The sequence below is a fragment of the Oncorhynchus clarkii genome, chromosome 24 (assembly GCF_045791955.1).
Source record: "Oncorhynchus clarkii lewisi isolate Uvic-CL-2024 chromosome 24, UVic_Ocla_1.0, whole genome shotgun sequence".
Lineage (NCBI taxonomy): Eukaryota > Metazoa > Chordata > Actinopteri > Salmoniformes > Salmonidae > Oncorhynchus > Oncorhynchus clarkii.
In genome coordinates this window covers 25,627,971-25,645,881 of record NC_092170.1, presented here as the reverse complement: position 1 = coordinate 25,645,881, position 17,911 = coordinate 25,627,971, and the positions used below count along the sequence as shown (strand labels likewise).

At 37.4% G+C, this 17,911-nt stretch overlaps 1 protein-coding gene across 1 annotated transcript in view; it reads left to right on the top strand.

Annotated features, from left to right (window-relative positions):
• The window catches only part of LOC139382419 (seizure protein 6-like), a 190,273-nt gene that overhangs the window by 102,004 nt on the left and 70,358 nt on the right, over positions 1-17,911 (top strand). The window lies entirely within an intron of this gene.

Here is a 17,911-nt window from a genome sequence, read left to right as displayed (position 1 = left end):
ACATGGAGGCATATTTCTGGGTTTTATATGAGAGTAAACTCAGTAAAGTGACATGGAGACATATCTCTGGGTTTTATATGTGAGTAAACTCAATGAAGTGACATGAAGACATATCTCTGGGTTTTATATGTGAGTAAACTCAGTGAAGTGACATGGAGGCATATCTCTGGGTTTTATATGAGAGTAAACTCAATGAAGTGACATGGAGACATATCTCTGGGTTTTATATGAGAGTAAACTCAGTGAAGTGACATTGAGACATATCTCTGGGTTTTATATGAGAGTAAACTCAGTGAAGTGACATGGAGGCATATCTCTGTGTTTTATATGAGAGTAAACTCAGTGAAGTGACATGGAGACATATCTCTGGGTTTTATATGAGAGTAAACTCAGTGAAGTGACATGGAGGCATATCTCTGGGTTTTATATGAGAGTAAACTCAGTGAAGTGACATGGAGGCATATCTCTGGGTTTTATATGTGAGTAAACTCAGTGAAGTGACATTGAGACATATCTCTGGGTTTTATATGAGAGTAAACTCAGTGAAGTGACATGGAGGCATATCTCTTAGGTGTTTTTATATGAGAGTAAACTCAGTGAAGTGACATGGAGGCATATCTCTGGGTTTTATATGAGAGTAAACTCAGTGAAGTGACATGGAGGCATATCTCTTAGGTGTTTTTATATGAGAGTAAACTCAGTGAAGTGACATGGAGGCATATCTCTGGGTTTTATATGAGAGTAAACTCAGTGAAGTGACATGGAGGCATATCTCTTAGGTGTTTTTATATGAGAGTAAACTCAGTGAAGTGACATGGAGGCAAATCTCTGGGTTTTATATGAGAGTAAACTCAGTGAAGTGACATGGAGGCATATCTCTGGGTTTTATATGAGAGTAAACTCAGTGAAGTGACATGGAGACATATCTCTGGGTTTTATATGTGAGTAAACTCAGTGAAGTGACATGGAGGCATATCTCTGGGTTTTATATGAGAGTAAACTCAGTGAAGTGACATGGAGGCATATCTCTGGGTTTTATATGTGAGTAAACTCAGTGAAGAGGCATGGAGGCATATCTCTGGGTTTTATATGAGAGTGAACTCAGTGAAGTGACATGGAGGCATATCTTTGGGTTTTATATGTGAGTAAACTCAGTGAAGTGACATGGAGGCATATCTCTGGGTTTTATATGAGAGTAAACTCAGTGAAGTGACATGGAGGCATATCTCTGGGTTTTATATGAGAGTAAACTCAGTAAAGTGACATGGAGACATATCTCTGGGTTTTATATGTGAGTAAACTCAATGAAGTGACATGAAGACATATCTCTGGGTTTTATATGTGAGTAAACTCAGTGAAGTGACATGGAGGCATATCTCTGGGTTATATATGAGAGTAAACTCAATGAAGTGACATGGAGACATATCTCTGGGTTTTATATGTGAGTAAACTCAGTGAAGTGACATTGAGACATATCTCTGGGTTTTATATGAGAGTAAACTCAGTGAAGTGACATGGAGGCATATCTCTGTGTTTTATATGAGAGTAAACTCAGTGAAGTGACATGGAGACATATCTCTGGGTTTTATATGAGAGTAAACTCAGTGAAGTGACATGGAGGCATATCTCTTAGGTGTTTTTATATGAGAGTAAACTCAGTGAAGTGACATGGAGGCATATCTCTGGGTTTTATATGAGAGTAAACTCAGTGAAGTGACATGGAGGCATATCTCTTAGGTGTTTTTATATGAGAGTAAACTCAGTGAAGTGACATGGAGGCAAATCTCTGGGTTTTATATGAGAGTAAACTCAGTGAAGTGACATGGAGGCATATCTCTGGGTTTTATATGAGAGTAAACTCAGTGAAGTGACATGGAGACATATCTCTGGGTTTTATATGTGAGTAAACTCAGTGAAGTGACATGGAGGCATATCTCTGGGTTTTATATGAGAGTAAACTCAGTGAAGTGACATGGAGGCATATCTCTGGGTTTTATATGTGAGTAAACTCAGTGAAGAGGCATGGAGGCATATCTCTGGGTTTTATATGAGAGTGAACTCAGTGAAGTGACATGGAGGCATATCTTTGGGTTTTATATGTGAGTAAACTCAGTGAAGTGACATGGAGGCATATCTCTGGGTTTTATATGAGAGTAAACTCAGTGAAGTGACATGGAGGCATATCTCTGGGTTTTATATGAGAGTAAACTCAGTAAAGTGACATGGAGACATATCTCTGGGTTTTATATGTGAGTAAACTCAATGAAGTGACATGAAGACATATCTCTGGGTTTTATATGAGAGTAAACTCAGTGAAGTGACATGGAGGCATATCTCTGGGTTATATATGAGAGTAAACTCAATGAAGTGACATGGAGACATATCTCTGGGTTTTATATGTGAGTAAACTCAGTGAAGTGACATTGAGACATATCTCTGGGTTTTATATGAGAGTAAACTCAGTGAAGTGACATGGAGGCATATCTCTGTGTTTTATATGAGAGTAAACTCAGTGAAGTGACATGGAGACATATCTCTGGGTTTTATATGAGAGTAAACTCAGTGAAGTGACATGGAGGCATATCTCTGGGTTTTATATGAGAGTAAACTCAGTGAAGTGACATGGAGGCATATCTCTTAGGTGGTTTTATATGACAGTAAACTCAGTGAAGTGACATTGAGACATATCTCTGGGTTTTATATGAGAGTAAACTCAGTGAAGTGACATGGAGACATATCTCTGTGTTTTATATGAGAGTAAACTCAGTGAAGTGACATGGAGACATATCTCTGGGTTTAATATGAGAGTAAACTCAGTGAAGTGACATGGAGACATATCTCTTAGGTGTTTTTATATGAGAGTAAACTCAGTGAAGTGACATTGAGACATATCTCTTAGGTGTTTTCATATGAGAGTAAACTCAGTGAAGTGACAATGAGACATATCTCTGGGTTTTACATGAGAGTAAACTCAGTGAAGTGACATTGAGACATATCTCTGGGTTTTATTTGAGAGTAAACTCAGTGAAGTGACATGGAGGCATATCTCTTAGGTGTTTGTATATGAGAGTAAACTCAGTGAAGTGACATTGAGACATATCTCTGGGTTTTATATGAGAGTAAACTCAGTGAAGTGACATGGAGACATATCTCTTAGGTGTTTTTATATGAGAGTAAACTCAGTGAAGTGACAGGGAGACATATCTCTTAGGTGTTTTTATATGAGTAAACTCAGTGAAGTGACATTGAGACATATCTCTGGGTTTAATATGTGAGTAAACTCAGTGAAGTGACATGGAGACATATCTCTGGGTTTTATATGTGAGTAAACTCAGTGAAGTGACATGGAGACATATCTCTGGGTTTTATATGAGAGTAAACTCAATGAAGTGACATGGAGACATATCTCTGGGTTTTATATGAGAGTAAACTCAATGAAGTGACATGGAGACATATCTCTGGGTTTTATATGAGAGTAAACTCAGTGAAGTGACATGGAGACATACCTCTGGGTTTTATATGAGAGTAAACTCAGTGAAGTGACATGGAGGCATATCTCTTAGGTGTTTTTATATGAGATTAAACTCAGTGAAGTGACATGGAGGCATATCTCTGGGTTTTATATGTGAGTAAACTCAGTGAAGTGACATGGAGGCATATCTCTGGGTTTTATATCAGAGTAAACTCAGTGAAGTGACATGGAGACATATCTCTGGGTTTTATATGTGAGTAAACTCAGTGAAGTGACATGGAGACATATCTCTGGGTTTTATATGAGAGTAAACTCAGTGAAGTGACATGGAGGCATATCTCTGGGTTTTATATGTGAGTAAACTCAGTGAAGAGGCATGGAGGCATATCTCTGGGTTTTATATGAGAGTGAACTCAGTGAAGTGACATGGAGGCATATCTCTGGGTTTTATATGTGAGTAAACTCAGTGAAGTGACATGGAGGCATATCTCTGGGTTTTATATGAGAGTAAACTCAGTGAAGTGACATGGAGGCATATTTCTGGGTTTTATATGAGAGTAAACTCAGTAAAGTGACATGGAGACATATCTCTGGGTTTTATATGTGAGTAAACTCAATGAAGTGACATGAAGACATATCTCTGGGTTTTATATGTGAGTAAACTCAGTGAAGTGACATGGAGGCATATCTCTGGGTTTTATATGAGAGTAAACTCAATGAAGTGACATGGAGACATATCTCTGGGTTTTATATGAGAGTAAACTCAGTGAAGTGACATTGAGACATATCTCTGGGTTTTATATGAGAGTAAACTCAGTGAAGTGACATGGAGGCATATCTCTGTGTTTTATATGAGAGTAAACTCAGTGAAGTGACATGGAGACATATCTCTGGGTTTTATATGAGAGTAAACTCAGTGAAGTGACATGGAGGCATATCTCTGGGTTTTATATGAGAGTAAACTCAGTGAAGTGACATGGAGGCATATCTCTTAGGTGGTTTTATATGAGAGTAAACTCAGTGAAGTGACATTGAGACATATCTCTGGGTTTTATATGAGAGTAAACTCAGTGAAGTGACATGGAGACATACCTCTGGGTTTTATATGAGAGTAAACTCAGTGAAGTGACAATGAGACATATCTCTGGGTTTTACATGAGAGTAAACTCAGTGAAGTGACATTGAGACATATCTCTGGGTTTTATATGAGAGTAAACTCAGTGAAGTGACATGGAGACATATCTCTTAGGTGTTTTTATATGAGAGTAAACTCAGTGAAGTGACATGGAGACATATCTCTTAGGTGTTTTTATATGAGTAAACTCAGTGAAGTGACATTGAGACATATCTCTGGGTTTAATATGTGAGTAAACTCAGTGAAGTGACATGGAGACATATCTCTGGGTTTTATATGTGAGTAAACTCAGTGAAGTGACATGGAGACATATCTCTGGGTTTTATATGAGAGTAAACTCAATGAAGTGACATGGAGACATATCTCTGGGTTTTATATGAGAGTAAACTCAGTGAAGTGACATGGAGACATACCTCTGGGTTTTATATGAGAGTAAACTCAGTGAAGTGACATGGAGACATATCTCTTAGGTGTTTTTTTATGAGAGTAAACTCAGTGAAGTGACATTGAGACATATCTCTTAGGTGTTTTTATATGAGAGTAAACTCAGTGAAGTGACAATGAGACATATCTCTGGGTTTTACATGAGAGTAAACTCAGTGAAGTGACATGGAGACATATCTCTTAGGTGTTTTTATATGAGAGTAAACTCAGTGAAGTGACAGGGAGACATATCTCTTAGGTGTTTTTATATGAGTAAACTCAGTGAAGTGACATTGAGACATATCTCTGGGTTTAATATGTGAGCAAACTCAGTGAAGTGACATGGAGACATATCTTTGGGTTTTATATGTGAGTAAACTCAGTGAAGTGACATTGAGACATATCTCTGGGTTTTATATGAGAGTAAACTCAGTGAAGTGACATGGAGGCATATCTCTGTGTTTTATATGAGAGTAAACTCAGTGAAGTGACATGGAGACATATCTCTGGGTTTTATATGAGAGTAAACTCAGTGAAGTGACATGGAGGCATATCTCTGGGTTTTATATGAGAGTAAACTCAGTGAAGTGACATGGAGGCATATCTCTTAGGTGGTTTTATATGAGAGTAAACTCAGTGAAGTGACATGGAGGCATATCTCTTAGGTGGTTTTATATGACAGTAAACTCAGTGAAGTGACATTGAGACATATCTCTGGGTTTTATATGAGAGTAAACTCAGTGAAGTGACATGGAGACATATCTCTGTGTTTTATATGAGAGTAAACTCAGTGAAGTGACATGGAGACATATCTCTGGGTTTAATATGAGAGTAAACTCAGTGAAGTGACATGGAGACATATCTCTTAGGTGTTTTTATATGAGAGTAAACTCAGTGAAGTGACATTGAGACATATCTCTTAGGTGTTTTCATATGAGAGTAAACTCAGTGAAGTGACAATGAGACATATCTCTGGGTTTTACATGAGAGTAAACTCAGTGAAGTGACATGGAGACATATCTCTTAGGTGTTTTTATATGAGAGTAAACTCAGTGAAGTGACATGGAGACATATCTCTTAGGTGTTTTTATATGAGTAAACTCAGTGAAGTGACATTGAGACATATCTCTGGGTTTAATATGTGAGTAAACTCAGTGAAGTGACATGGAGACATATCTCTGGGTTTTATATGTGAGTAAACTCAGTGAAGTGACATGGAGACATATCTCTGGGTTTTATATGAGAGTAAACTCAATGAAGTGACATGGAGACATATCTCTGGGTTTTATATGAGAGTAAACTCAGTGAAGTGACATGGAGACATACCTCTGGGTTTTATATGAGAGTAAACTCAGTGAAGTGACATGGAGACATATCTCTTAGGTGTTTTTTTATGAGAGTAAACTCAGTGAAGTGACATTGAGACATATCTCTTAGGTGTTTTTATATGAGAGTAAACTCAGTGAAGTGACAATGAGACATATCTCTGGGTTTTACATGAGAGTAAACTCAGTGAAGTGACATGGAGACATATCTCTTAGGTGTTTTTATATGAGAGTAAACTCAGTGAAGTGACAGGGAGACATATCTCTTAGGTGTTTTTATATGAGTAAACTCAGTGAAGTGACATTGAGACATATCTCTGGGTTTAATATGTGAGCAAACTCAGTGAAGTGACATGGAGACATATCTTTGGGTTTTATATGTGAGTAAACTCAGTGAAGTGACATTGAGACATATCTCTGGGTTTTATATGAGAGTAAACTCAGTGAAGTGACATGGAGGCATATCTCTGTGTTTTATATGAGAGTAAACTCAGTGAAGTGACATGGAGGCATATCTCTGGGTTTTATATGAGAGTAAACTCAGTGAAGTGACATGGAGGCATATCTCTTAGGGTTTTATATGAGAGTAAACTCAGTGAAGTGACATGGAGGCATATCTCTTAGGTGGTTTTATATGACAGTAAACTCAGTGAAGTGACATTGAGACATATCTCTGGGTTTTATATGAGAGTAAACTCAGTGAAGTGACATGGAGACATATCTCTGTGTTTTATATGAGAGTAAACTCAGTGAAGTGACATGGAGACATATCTCTGGGTTTAATATGAGAGTAAACTCAGTGAAGTGACATGGAGACATATCTCTTAGGTGTTTTTATATGAGAGTAAACTCAGTGAAGTGACATGGAGACATATCTCTTAGGTGTTTTTATATGAGAGTAAACTCAGTGAAGTGACAATGAGACATATCTCTGGGTTTTACATGAGAGTAAACTCAGTGAAGTGACATTGAGACATATCTCTGGGTTTTATTTGAGAGTAAACTCAGTGAAGTGACATGGAGGCATATCTCTTAGGTGTTTGTATATGAGAGTAAACTCAGTGAAGTGACATTGAGACATATCTCTGGGTTTTATATGAGAGTAAACTCAGTGAAGTGACATGGAGACATATCTCTTAGGTGTTTTTATATGAGAGTAAACTCAGTGAAGTGACAGGGAGACATATCTCTTAGGTGTTTTTATATGAGTAAACTCAGTGAAGTGACATTGAGACATATCTCTGGGTTTATATGTGAGTAAACTCAGTGAAGTGACATGGAGACATATCTCTGGGTTTTATATGTGAGTAAACTCAGTGAAGTGACATGGAGACATATCTCTGGGTTTTATATGAGAGTAAACTCAATGAAGTGACATGGAGACATATCTCTGGGTTTTATATGAGAGTAAACTCAATGAAGTGACATGGAGACATATCTCTGGGTTTTATATGAGAGTAAACTCAGTGAAGTGACATGGAGACATACCTCTGGGTTTTATATGAGAGTAAACTCAGTGAAGTGACATGGAGGCATATCTCTTAGGTGTTTTTATATGAGATTAAACTCAGTGAAGTGACATGGAGGCATATCTCTGGGTTTTATATGTGAGTAAACTCAGTGAAGTGACATGGAGGCATATCTCTGGGTTTTATATCAGAGTAAACTCAGTGAAGTGACATGGAGACATATCTCTGGGTTTTATATGTGAGTAAACTCAGTGAAGTGACATGGAGACATATCTCTGGGTTTTATATGAGAGTAAACTCAGTGAAGTGACATGGAGGCATATCTCTGGGTTTTATATGTGAGTAAACTCAGTGAAGAGGCATGGAGGCATATCTCTGGGTTTTATATGAGAGTGAACTCAGTGAAGTGACATGGAGGCATATCTCTGGGTTTTATATGTGAGTTAACTCAGTGAAGTGACATGGAGGCATATCTCTGGGTTTTATATGAGAGTAAACTCAGTGAAGTGACATGGAGGCATATTTCTGGGTTTTATATGAGAGTAAACTCAGTAAAGTGACATGGAGACATATCTCTGGGTTTTATATGTGAGTAAACTCAATGAAGTGACATGAAGACATATCTCTGGGTTTTATATGTGAGTAAACTCAGTGAAGTGACATGGAGGCATATCTCTGGGTTTTATATGAGAGTAAACTCAATGAAGTGACATGGAGACATATCTCTGGGTTTTATATGTGAGTAAACTCAGTGAAGTGACATTGAGACATATCTCTGGGTTTTATATGAGAGTAAACTCAGTGAAGTGACATGGAGGCATATCTCTGTGTTTTATATGAGAGTAAACTCAGTGAAGTGACATGGAGACATATCTCTGGGTTTTATATGAGAGTAAACTCAGTGAAGTGACATGGAGGCATATCTCTGGGTTTTATATGAGAGTAAACTCAGTGAAGTGACATGGAGGCATATCTCTTAGGTGGTTTTATATGAGAGTAAACTCAGTGAAGTGACATTGAGACATATCTCTGGGTTTTATATGAGAGTAAACTCAGTGAAGTGACATGGAGACATACCTCTGGGTTTTATATGAGAGTAAACTCAGTGAAGTGACAATGAGACATATCTCTGGGTTTTACATGAGAGTAAACTCAGTGAAGTGACATTGAGACATATCTCTGGGTTTTATATGAGAGTAAACTCAGTGAAGTGACATGGAGACATATCTCTTAGGTGTTTTTATATGAGAGTAAACTCAGTGAAGTGACAGGGAGACATATCTCTTAGGTGTTTTTATATGAGTAAACTCAGTGAAGTGACATTGAGACATATCTCTGGGTTTAATATGTGAGTAAACTCAGTGAAGTGACATGGAGACATATCTCTGGGTTTTATATGTGAGTAAACTCAGTGAAGTGACATGGAGACATATCTCTGGGTTTTATATGAGAGTAAACTCAATGAAGTGACATGGAGACATATCTCTGGGTTTTATATGAGAGTAAACTCAGTGAAGTGACATGGAGACATACCTCTGGGTTTTATATGAGAGTAAACTCAGTGAAGTGACATGGAGACATATCTCTTAGGTGTTTTTTTATGAGAGTAAACTCAGTGAAGTGACATTGAGACATATCTCTTAGGTGTTTTTATATGAGAGTAAACTCAGTGAAGTGACAATGAGACATATCTCTGGGTTTTACATGAGAGTAAACTCAGTGAAGTGACATGGAGACATATCTCTTAGGTGTTTTTATATGAGAGTAAACTCAGTGAAGTGACAGGGAGACATATCTCTTAGGTGTTTTTATATGAGTAAACTCAGTGAAGTGACATTGAGACATATCTCTGGGTTTAATATGTGAGCAAACTCAGTGAAGTGACATGGAGACATATCTTTGGGTTTTATATGTGAGTAAACTCAGTGAAGTGACATGGAGGCATATCTCTGGGTTTTATATGAGAGTAAACTCAGTAAAGTGACATGGAGACATATCTCTGGGTTTTATATGTGAGTAAACTCAATGAAGTGACATGAAGACATATCTCTGGGTTTTATATGTGAGTAAACTCAGTGAAGTGACATGGAGGCATATCTCTGGGTTATATATGTGAGTAAACTCAGTGAAGTGACATTGAGACATATCTCTGGGTTTTATATGAGAGTAAACTCAGTGAAGTGACATGGAGGCATATCTCTGTGTTTTATATGAGAGTAAACTCAGTGAAGTGACATGGAGACATATCTCTGGGTTTTATATGAGAGTAAACTCAGTGAAGTGACATGGAGGCATATCTCTGGGTTTTATATGAGAGTAAACTCAGTGAAGTGACATGGAGGCATATCTCTTAGGTGGTTTTATATGAGAGTAAACTCAGTGAAGTGACATTGAGACATATCTCTGGGTTTTATATGAGAGTAAACTCAGTGAAGTGACATGGAGACATATCTCTGTGTTTTATATGAGAGTAAACTCAGTGAAGTGACATGGAGACATATCTCTGGGTTTAATATGAGAGTAAACTCAGTGAAGTGACATGGAGACATATCTCTTAGGTGTTTTTATATGAGAGTAAACTCAGTGAAGTGACATTGAGACATATCTCTTAGGTGTTTTTATATGAGAGTAAACTCAGTGAAGTGACAATGAGACATATCTCTGGGTTTTACATGAGAGTAAACTCAGTGAAGTGACATTGAGACATATCTCTGGGTTTTATTTGAGAGTAAACTCAGTGAAGTGACATGGAGGCATATCTCTTAGGTGTTTGTATATGAGAGTAAACTCAGTGAAGTGACATTGAGACATATCTCTGGGTTTTATATGAGAGTAAACTCAGTGAAGTGACATGGAGACATATCTCTTAGGTGTTTTTATATGAGAGTAAACTCAGTGAAGTGACAGGGAGACATATCTCTTAGGTGTTTTTATATGAGTAAACTCAGTGAAGTGACATTGAGACATATATCTGGGTTTAATATGTGAGTAAACTCAGTGAAGTGACATGGAGACATATCTCTGGGTTTTATATGAGAGTAAACTCAATGAAGTGACATGGAGACATATCTCTGGGTTTTATATGAGAGTAAACTCAATGAAGTGACATGGAGACATATCTCTGGGTTTTATATGAGAGTAAACTCAGTGAAGTGACATGGAGACATACCTCTGGGTTTTATATGAGAGTAAACTCAGTGAAGTGACATGGAGGCATATCTCTTAGGTGTTTTTATATGAGATTAAACTCAGTGAAGTGACATGGAGGCATATCTCTGGGTTTTATATGTGAGTAAACTCAGTGAAGTGACATGGAGGCATATCTCTGGGTTTTATATGAGAGTAAACTCAGTGAAGTGACATGGAGACATATCTCTGGGTTTTATATGTGAGTAAACTCAGTGAAGTGACATGGAGACATATCTCTGGGTTTTATATGTGAGTAAACTCAATGAAGTGACATGAAGACATATCTCTGGGTTTTATATGTGAGTAAACTCAGTGAAGTGACATGGAGGCATATCTCTGGGTTTTATATGAGAGTAAACTCAATGAAGTGACATGGAGACATATCTCTGGGTTTTATATGTGAGTAAACTCAGTGAAGTGACATTGAGACATATCTCTGGGTTTTATATGAGAGTAAACTCAGTGAAGTGACATGGAGGCATATCTCTGTGTTTTATATGAGAGTAAACTCAGTGAAGTGACATGGAGACATATCTCTGGGTTTTATATGAGAGTAAACTCAGTGAAGTGACATGGAGGCATATCTCTGGGTTTTATATGAGAGTAAACTCAGTGAAGTGACATGGAGGCATATCTCTTAGGTGGTTTTATATGAGAGTAAACTCAGTGAAGTGACATTGAGACATATCTCTGGGTTTTATATGAGAGTAAACTCAGTGAAGTGACATTGAGACATATCTCTTAGGTGTTTTTATATGAGAGTAAACTCAGTGAAGTGACAATGAGACATATCTCTTAGGTGTTTTTATATGAGAGTAAACTCAGTGAAGTGACATGGAGACATACCTCTGGGTTTTATATGAGAGTAAACTCAGTGAAGTGACAATGAGACATATCTCTTAGGTGTTTTTATATGAGAGTAAACTCAGTGAAGTGACATGGAGACATACCTCTGGGTTTTATATGAGAGTAAACTCAGTGAAGTGACATTGAGACATATCTCTGGGTTTAATATGTGAGTAAACTCAGTGAAGTGACATGGAGACATATCTCTGGGTTTTATATGTGAGTAAACTCAGTGAAGTGACATGGAGACATATCTCTGGGTTTTATATGAGAGTAAACTCAATGAAGTGACATGGAGACATATCTCTGGGTTTTATATGAGAGTAAACTCAATGAAGTGACATGGAGACATATCTCTGGGTTTTATATGAGAGTAAACTCAGTGAAGTGACATGGAGACATACCTCTGGGTTTTATATGAGAGTAAACTCAGTGAAGTGACATGGAGACATACCTCTGGGTTTTATATGAGAGTAAACTCAGTGAAGTGACATGGAGGCATATCTCTTAGGTGTTTTTATATGAGATTAAACTCAGTGAAGTGACATGGAGGCATATCTCTGGGTTTTATATGTGAGTAAACTCAGTGAAGTGACATGGAGGCATATCTCTGGGTTTTATATGAGAGTAAACTCAGTGAAGTGACATGGAGACATATCTCTGGGTTTTATATGTAATTAAACTCAGTGAAGTGACATGGAGACATATCTCTTAGGTGTTTTTATATGAGACTAAACTCAGTGAAGTGACATGGAGGCATATCTCTGGGTTTTTATATGAGAGTAAACTCAGTGAAGTGACATGGAGGCATATCTCTTAGGTGTTTTTATATGAGAGTAAACTCAGTGAAGTGACATGGAGACATATCTCTGGGATTTTATATGAGAGTAAACTCAGTGAAGTGACATGGAGACATATCTCTGGGTTTTATATGTGAGTAAACTCAGTGAAGTGACATTGAGACATATCTCTTAGGTGTTTTTATATGAGACTAAACTCAGTGAAGTGACATGGAGACATATCTCTTAGGTGTTTTTATATGAGAGTAAACTCAGTGAAGTGACATGGAGACATATCTCTGGGATTTTATATGAGAGTAAACTCAGTGAAGTGACATGGAGACATATCTCTGGGTTTTATATGTGAGTAAACTCAGTGAAGTGACATGGAGGCATATCTCTGGGTTTTATATGAGAGTAAACTCAGTGAAGTGACATTGAGACATATCTCTGGGTTTTATATGAGAGTAAACTCAGTGAAGTGACATGGAGGCATATCTCTGTGTTTTATATGAGAGTAAACTCAGTGAAGTGACATGGAGGCATATCTCTGGGTTTTATATGTGAGTAAACTCAGTGAAGTGACATGGATGCATATCTCTGGGTTTTATATGAGAGTAAACTCAGTGAAGTGACATGGAGGCATATCTCTGGGTTTTATATGAGAGTAAACTCAGTAAAGTGACATGGAGACATATCTCTGGGTTTTATATGTGAGTAAACTCAATGAAGTGACATGAAGACATATCTCTGGGTTTTATATGTGAGTAAACTCAGTGAAGTGACATGGAGGCATATCTCTGGGTTTTATATGAGAGTAAACTCAATGAAGTGACATGAAGACATATCTCTGGGTTTTATTTGTGAGTAAACTCAGTGAAGTGACATTGAGACATATCTCTGGGTTTTATATGAGAGTAAACTCAGTGAAGTGACATGGAGGCATATCTCTGTGTTTTATATGAGAGTAAACTCAGTGAAGTGACATGGAGACATATCTCTGGGTTTTATATGAGAGTAAACTCAGTGAAGTGACATGTAGGCATATCTCTGGGTTTTATATGAGAGTAAACTCAGTGAAGTGACAGGGAGACATATCTCTTAGGTGGTTTTATATGAGTAAACTCAGTGAAGTGACATTGAGACATATCTCTGGGTTTAATATGTGAGTAAACTCAGTGAAGTGACATGGAGACATATCTCTGGGTTTTATATGTGAGTAAACTCAGTGAAGTGACATGGAGACATATCTCTGGGTTTTATATGAGAGTAAACTCAATGAAGTGACATGGAGACATATCTCTGGGTTTTATATGAGAGTAAACTCAATGAAGTGACATGGAGACATATCTCTGGGTTTTATATGAGAGTAAACTCAGTGAAGTGACATGGAGACATACCTCTGGGTTTTATATGAGAGTAAACTCAGTGAAGTGACATGGAGGCATATCTCTTAGGTGTTTTTATATGAGATTAAACTCAGTGAAGTGACATGGAGGCATATCTCTGGGTTTTATATGTGAGTAAACTCAGTGAAGTGACATGGAGGCATATCTCTGGGTTTTATATGAGAGTAAACTCAGTGAAGTGACATGGAGACATATCTCTGGGTTTTATATGTAATTAAACTCAGTGAAGTGACATGGAGACATATCTCTTAGGTGTTTTTATATGAGACTAAACTCAGTGAAGTGACATGGAGGCATATCTCTGGGTTTTTATATGAGAGTAAACTCAGTGAAGTGACATGGAGGCATATCTCTTAGGTGTTTTTATATGAGAGTAAACTCAGTGAAGTGACATGGAGACATATCTCTGGGATTTTATATGAGAGTAAACTCAGTGAAGTGACATGGAGACATATCTCTGGGTTTTATATGTGAGTAAACTCAGTGAAGTGACATTGAGACATATCTCTTAGGTGTTTTTATATGAGACTAAACTCAGTGAAGTGACATGGAGGCATATCTCTTAGGTGTTTTTATATGAGAGTAAACTCAGTGAAGTGACATGGAGACATATCTCTGGGATTTTATATGAGAGTAAACTCAGTGAAGTGACATGGAGGCATATCTCTGGGTTTTATATGAGAGTAAACTCAGTGAAGTGACATGGTTGCATATCTCTGTGTTTTATATGAGAGTAAACTCAGTGAAGTGACATGGAGGCATATCTCTGGGTTTTATATGTGAGTAAACTCAGTGAAGTGACATGGATGCATATCTCTGGGTTTTATATGAGAGTAAACTCAGTGAAGTGACATGGAGGCATATCTCTGGGTTTTATATGAGAGTAAACTCAGTAAAGTGACATGGAGACATATCTCTGGGTTTTATATGTGAGTAAACTCAATGAAGTGACATGAAGACATATCTCTGGGTTTTATATGTGAGTAAACTCAGTGAAGTGACATGGAGGCATATCTCTGGGTTTTATATGAGAGTAAACTCAATGAAGTGACATGGAGACATATCTCTGGGTTTTATATGTGAGTAAACTCAGTGAAGTGACATTGAGACATATCTCTGGGTTTTATATGAGAGTAAACTCAGTGAAGTGACATGGAGGCATATCTCTGTGTTTTATATGGGAGTAAACTCAGTGAAGTGACATGGAGACATATCTCTTAGGTGTTTTTATATGAGACTAAACTCAGTGAAGTGACATGGAGGCATATCTCTTAGGTGTTTTTATATGAGAGTAAACTCAGTGAAGTGACATGGAGACATATCTCTGGGATTTTATATGAGAGTAAACTCAGTGAAGTGACATGGAGACATATCTCTGGGTTTTATATGAGAGTAAACTCAGTGAAGTGACATGGAGACATATCTCTGGGTTTTATATGTGAGTAAACTCAGTGAAGTGACATGGAGGCATATCTCTGGGTTTTATATGAGAGTGAACTCAGTGAAGTGACATGGAGGCATATCTCTGGGTTTTATATGTGAGTAAACTCAGTGAAGTGACATGGAGGCATATCTCTGGGTTTTATATGAGAGTAAACTCAGTGAAGTGACATTGAGACATATCTCTGGGTTTTATATGAGAGTAAACTCAGTGAAGTGACATGGAGGCATATCTCTGTGTTTTATATGAGAGTAAACTCAGTGAAGTGACATGGAGGCATATCTCTGGGTTTTATATGTGAGTAAGCTCAGCGAAGTGACATGGATGCATATCTCTGGGTTTTATATGAGAGTAAACTCAGTGAAGTGACATGGAGGCATATCTCTGGGTTTTATATGAGAGTAAACTCAGTAAAGTGACATGGAGACATATCTCTGGGTTTTATATGTGAGTAAACTCATTGAAGTGACATGAAGACATATCTCTGGGTTTTATATGTGAGTAAACTCAGTGAAGTGACATGGAGGCATATCTCTGGGTTTTATATGAGAGTAAACTCAATGAAGTGACATGGAGACATATCTCTGGGTTTTATTTGTGAGTAAACTCAGTGAAGTGACATTGAGACATATCTCTGGGTTTTATATGAGAGTAAACTCAGTGAAGTGACATGGAGGCATATCTCTGTGTTTTATATGAGAGTAAACTCAGTGAAGTGACATGGAGACATATCTCTGGGTTTTATATGAGAGTAAACTCAGTGAAGTGACATGGAGGCATATCTCTTAGGTGGTTTTATATGAGAGTAAACTCAGTGAAGTGACATTGAGACATATCTCTGGGTTTTATATGAGAGTAAACTCAGTGAAGTGACATGGAGACATATCTCTGTGTTTTATATGAGAGTAAACTCAGTGAAGTGACATGGAGACATATCTCTGGGTTTTATATGAGAGTAAACTCAGTGAAGTGACATGGAGACATATCTCTTAGGTGTTTTTATATGAGAGTAAACTCAGTGAAGTGACATTGAGACATATCTCTTAGGTGTTTTTATATGAGAGTAAACTCAGTGAAGTGACAATGAGACATATCTCTGGGTTTTACATGAGAGTAAACTCAGTGAAGTGACATTGAGACATATCTCTGGGTTTTATATGAGAGTAAACTCAGTGAAGTGACATGGAGACATATCTCTGGGTTTTATATGTGAGTAAACTCAGTGAAGTGACATGGAGACATATCTCTGGGTTTTATATGAGAGTAAACTCAGTGAAGTGACAGGGAGACATATCTCTTAGGTGTTTTTATATGAGTAAACTCAGTGAAGTGACATTGAGACATATCTCTGGGTTTAATATGTGAGTAAACTCAGTGAAGTGACATGGAGACATATCTCTGGGTTTTATATGTGAGTAAACTCAGTGAAGTGACATGGAGACATATCTCTGGGTTTTATATGAGAGTAAACTCAATGAAGTGACATGGAGACATATCTCTGGGTTTTATATGAGAGTAAACTCAATGAAGTGACATGGAGACATATCTCTGGGTTTTATATGAGAGTAAACTCAGTGAAGTGACATGGAGACATACCTCTGGGTTTTATATGAGAGTAAACTCAGTGAAGTGACATGGAGACATATCTCTTAGGTGTTTTTTTATGAGAGTAAACTCAGTGAAGTGACATTGAGACATATCTCTTAGGTGTTTTTATATGAGAGTAAACTCAGTGAAGTGACAATGAGACATATCTCTGGGTTTTACATGAGAGTAAACTCAGTGAAGTGACATGGAGACATATCTCTTAGGTGTTTTTATATGAGAGTAAACTCAGTGAAGTGACAGGGAGACATATCTCTTAGGTGTTTTTATATGAGTAAACTCAGTGAAGTGACATTGAGACATATCTCTGGGTTTAATATGTGAGTAAACTCAGTGAAGTGACATGGAGACATATCTCTGGGTTTTATATGTGAGTAAACTCAGTGAAGTGACATGGAGACATATCTCTGGGTTTTATATGAGAGTAAACTCAATGAAGTTACATGGAGACATATCTCTGGGTTTTATATGAGAGTAAACTCAATGAAGTGACATGGAGACATATCTCTGGGTTTTATATGAGAGTAAACTCAGTGAAGTGACATGGAGACATACCTCTGGGTTTTATATGAGAGTAAACTCAGTGAAGTGACATGGAGGCATATCTCTTAGGTGTTTTTATATGAGATTAAACTCAGTGAAGTGACATGGAGGCATATCTCTGGGTTTTATATGTGAGTAAACTCAGTGAAGTGACATGGAGGCATATCTCTGGGTTTTATATGAGAGTAAACTCAGTGAAGTGACATGGAGACATATCTCTGGGTTTTATATGAGAGTAAACTCAATGAAGTTACATGGAGACATATCTCTGGGTT